General features: G+C 29.1%; 1 long non-coding RNA gene across 1 annotated transcript; it reads right to left on the bottom strand.

Moving 5' to 3' along the window:
- Positions 1 to 4,236: 4,236 nt before the first annotated feature.
- Positions 4,237 to 4,684, bottom strand: LOC140178088 (uncharacterized). Its single transcript, XR_011870327.1, has 2 exons — positions 4,547 to 4,684; positions 4,237 to 4,431 (listed from the first exon to the last, which is right to left on the bottom strand). It is a non-coding gene; the product is annotated as an uncharacterized lncRNA (long non-coding RNA).
- Positions 4,685 to 4,997: the final 313 nt, after the last annotated feature.

Here is a 4,997-nt window from a genome sequence, read left to right as displayed (position 1 = left end):
CTGTGATCCAGCACAAAGTACAAAAAGAAAAAAGTTTTCTGGTTGAAAGGTAAGGAGAGAGAACTAGATTTTGAGTTCGTTCTGAAGAGTTTCTCTGTAAAGAGTTCATCAACTTTGGACAGTATTTTCTAAGTTAAAGAAGCATTCCACCAAGATGAAGAACTCAATCAGAGTCAGATGAATCCGGTTCAACTTATAGCAACAAAGGTTGTTGATGCATTAATCTCCTTCATATTTTACAATTTGTATTTCATTTTAAATGTATATCTTTCTGTAATTTTTTGAGAGAAAAGTTTAGAGTGCTTTCAAATTTCTTTAGGTTGTTTCATATGTCTTGTGTCTTGTACCTGTAAGGCACCCCTTACTAAGTTGGGTTATCACTTAGTGTGAAAGAATTAGGTATTAGCATAACCAAGTCAAGTTAGATGAGAACTTGAGAGAGAAAGGATTGAGAGAATCCTAAGAATTGGTGTATGTAATACTTTAACTATAGTAAAAATTTTACCATTGTATGTTGTGGTGGAGATTGGATGTAGGTTGCATTACACAAAGCAACTGAATTAGGATACATGCATGTGTCAACCTTCTTCTCTTTTTTGAAGTTCTGTTTTATGATATTTATAAAACAAAACCGAATTGTCTCATGAAGTTTTCGCTGCACAATTCAAACAGATTCTAGGTGAAAGTTTATAATGAAAGACTTTATTCATTAAAGTCAAAGAAGGTTATAGATTCAACCTCCATTCTCTAAGTCTTCTATAACCTTCAAAATGCATAAACTTAAAACCACATATTTCTGTATTTTTAAGATAGTTTTCAAAAAAGATAATTTAATTCGAGCTCATGAAACTTTGTGATATTACTTTTGGGATTGATATTACATTTTAGAACATAAACTTTTTCATACTCTAAGATTTAAAATATGTATAGTATATGACGTAAAAATGTGAAATCTTTAGTTATTTTTTCTCTTCGTTTATATTAATAATCAAATTAGTATGGTGTTTTTTTAAGTTATAATATTAATTAATATGTTGAATGATTATTATATATACTTTATGATTCTACTTTAATACAGTGATAATTTTTTTGTTATTTGAATATTAAAATATATATATTTTTATATATGTTTTGGTTATATTATGATATTTTTTTATTTGAAAATTTTGAGAAAAAATTTTGATCCCGTATAATTGTACGGATCCTCATGTCAGTTATTCATACATATATTGTACCATTAGAGAATGTTATTTCACATATTACCTTTGTGGGTGACAGAAATTAATTTAGTTATGGATCAAATAATGGTGATAATCATCGATATTGGTGCATGGTGTGTTGTCCACAAATGTGGACCTGCGTTGCTCAGTCATCTGCAAAATGCAGGTAACGTTTTGTATGGGACGAAAAAAAAGCTGCCACCTGTTACAAAACGCAGGATGCAATTAGCAGGGAAGGGCGTTTGGAAAATTGAAACGTATCGGTTGGCTCCTTGCATATAGACAAGAGCAACCTTTGACTAGTCTGGAATGCCCAAAACACAGCTTGCGATTGGCAGTCTCCAGCCTTGTATGCGCGATACATGTTGAATGGGCGGGAAAATCGTTCTTTAAAAGCCAAAACGCAAGCAAGTAAGAGTGAAACAATGTGTTGAGAAAGAGTAAAACATAATGAAAGAGAGGGTAAGTGAACCGAGAGTGAAAGAGAGGGTAAGGGAGTGAAATGTTGTGCTGGTGTGAAGGAAGAAGAAAACCGAAAAGGGATTTAGTCTCAAGTGAGAGAAGAAGAAAAAATGGTGTGTGATTTTACTAGACCTGAAGAATACATCATTAAATACTTGGATCATTCTCAATAGGTACGTTTTTTATTTTAACTTTATGATCAATAAATAAATATATTTATTTGTATTTTATATATTTATGTTTTAAATAGTAATTTTATTATTATTATTATTATTATTATTATTATTATTATTGCGGTTATTGTTATTATTATTATTATTATTGTTAGTGACATTGTTATTTTTGTTAGCCATTATTATGCTTAAGTCTGGGGAAAAAATTGTTATCATAGTTAATATAATAGAATACTGTTTAGGTCTCCAGAAAAAAAAAATTGTTATCATGGTTAGTATAATAGAGTACTGTTAAGATAATAATAATAATAAATTATTATTATTTTTATAATAATAAATAAATAATACTATGTAATAAATAAATATTTATTATTTTTTAATAATTTATTAATATTTATCTAATAATATAATAATTGAATACCATTTAGAATAATAATAATAATAAATTGTTATTATTTTTTAATAATATGTAAATAATGTTTAATAATTTTTTTATTTTTTGAAAATTGTTTAATAAATAAATAAATATTGCTGTTAACATTTTTTGAATAATAATAAATAAATATTATTTAATATTGCTGTTATTATTTATTGAATAAATTATTAACTGATATTATTTAGAATTTAAATAATTATTTTTTTTGTAGGTTATCAAAAATTTGTTGCACAAGAAATTCGATCCGCTAAATATTTTTAATGAGGTAGCTGCAGTGTTATTGGCGTTTTCTGGGTTTTAACATGTTTCGCGAGTAGGCGAAATGCGAGGTCATTCTGCACTGCTGAGTGCATTGGTAGAACGGTGGAGGCCGGAAAGTCACGTTCCACCTTCCAGTTGGGAAAGTGACGGTAACGCTGGAAGACATTACATATATACTTGACCTCTCGGTTAATGGTGGGGAGGCCGTCACAGGTAGAACAGAGACAACAGTCACCAATTTCTGGTGGAGAACTGCATTGCTTGTTTTGGTCGGGAACCAGGTCCACAGGATCACGTCTTGGGTAAGATGAATCTTGCATGGGTTCGGCGGTGCAAAGACACCGAACCGTGTGACACGCAGGAGTCGATTGAGCGGTATATCCGAGTTCACATTTTCTGCGTGCTTGGAACAATTGTGTTTTCGGATAAGTCCACCACTTCATTGAACTCGAAGTTTTTGTCTCTGCTTCACGATTTTCACCGGATTCCAGCTTACAATTGGGGACAGCTGTCTGGCACACTTATACAGATCGTTGTGTCATGCATCACGATACAACTGTAAAGAGATGGATGACTCACTCATACTTCTTTTTGTTTGGGCGTGGGAGCGTATGCCGGTCCTGGCACCTATACCCCGACTGCTGTTCGAACTTAATGTATAGCTCTATCATCGGCACGTAAAATCGGATTTGTTGATAAATACATAACATCTGTTGCATACTAGCATCGTCAGTGATGGGTATTATTTGAAACTGTATCAGCCTACCAAATACTTGTACATGATTTTTGTATAAAATGTTGCTCACCCTTTATGAAATGTGGCTTTGAATGTTATTACAAAACCCATTTTGCAACTCTACAAAATTTATGGTATATGAAATAGCAAATAATAACGAACATTCATAAATAAAGTCACTTCTTCATGTGTATTTGATATAACTTCACCGTTGTAATACACTCATAATTATTAACCTTTATTATTTATGTTTAAATATAAAATTATTAAATACCTAATCAACTAACCTAAGCAAATTCCATACAGCTGCGTGCCGCTATTGTCCCCTAAAAGGACACATGTAAAGCTTATTGCAGATACATTTATTTTCTAAGTGTATTGACATGTGTCTTTTTACATGTGTCAAAATTGTTTTTTTTTACACAATAGCATTTGCCTACATGTGTTTATAATTTATCAAGTTATTTAATGTTGTTTGTCTGCTCGGTTCGTTATTAAGATTTATTTAAATAATTACCTGTATAAAGATGTTTTTTATATAAAAATAATAATAATTAAGACAAAAATATTATTTATATATTAAAATTAATTATTATATATTTATGTATAAATATATATAAAATGTTAATTTAAGATAAAAAAAATTTTAAAGGACGCATGACATATTTGTTACGTAGTTTAGATTTTTGGTTTCATATATACTTAAATACACATTAAAACAATTGAAACAATAATAATAATAATATAGATTCATGGTAATCATATAGCCTAGTGTGAGAGTGATGAACAGTAGCATCTTAGTTATTCTTTATGAAAAAGTCTAAGAATTACTCATTTTTTTTAAAATTTAGTTAGTATTTAACTGATATAAAAAAATATAATTTTATATTATTAAATATAATCTTATACTATTAAAAATATTAATAGTGATTAATCAATGATTATAAATTATAAAAAAAATTTAGGGATCAGTATTTTTTTAAAATTTGGCCAGTATTTAACTATTAAAAGAAAAATGAACAATCTCACACCATTTGATGAAATCTCACACTATTAAAAATACTAATGATAAAGAATCAAACACAGTTGATTATTTATTATTCCAGCATGCTTCTTCTACTCTGATCATTGTGACTTTCTCTTCTACATGCAGCCATAACTTGAGTAAATTTAAAAAGTGAAAAGCAAAAAAATGGTATATACTTTTCCATATACATATCTATGAATGCTGATTATAATATATAACTGAAATACTTACCGAGATACTAATGTCTTGTCGGTGGGTAGAGAGTTATACACATTGCAATGCATGTACACAAAGTAACTTCTTTATTCTTATACAAAAATTCACAATCTTCTACACACTCAATAAGTTCGTCGTCATAATAATTTGGAGGCAAAGGGACTTCAGGAATATTTTTTTTGTGTGGAAGAGAAGGGACTTTAGAAGTAATGACATAGAATTTAGAATGTGCAGAACAAATAATCGTTCCAATAATCATCAATATGGTTATTAACACACATGTCACTTTGCTTATTGTAGCCATAGGAGTTTTCTCTTTTGTCTTGTAATTAGAAGTTTACCATCAACTAATTAAGTTTAGTATATATGCAATATGGTTTTATAATTAAAATATTTTTTATTTAGTTCGTGTCCTCTTCTAATACTAAAAGTTATGAATTGCTAATATAAATAAAATAATTTCATT

Source organism: Arachis hypogaea, chromosome 13 (assembly GCF_003086295.3).
Source record: "Arachis hypogaea cultivar Tifrunner chromosome 13, arahy.Tifrunner.gnm2.J5K5, whole genome shotgun sequence".
Taxonomy (NCBI): domain Eukaryota; kingdom Viridiplantae; phylum Streptophyta; class Magnoliopsida; order Fabales; family Fabaceae; genus Arachis; species Arachis hypogaea.
The sequence above is the reverse complement of the archived record's forward strand: the minus strand, read 5'-3'. Positions and strand labels throughout refer to the sequence as shown.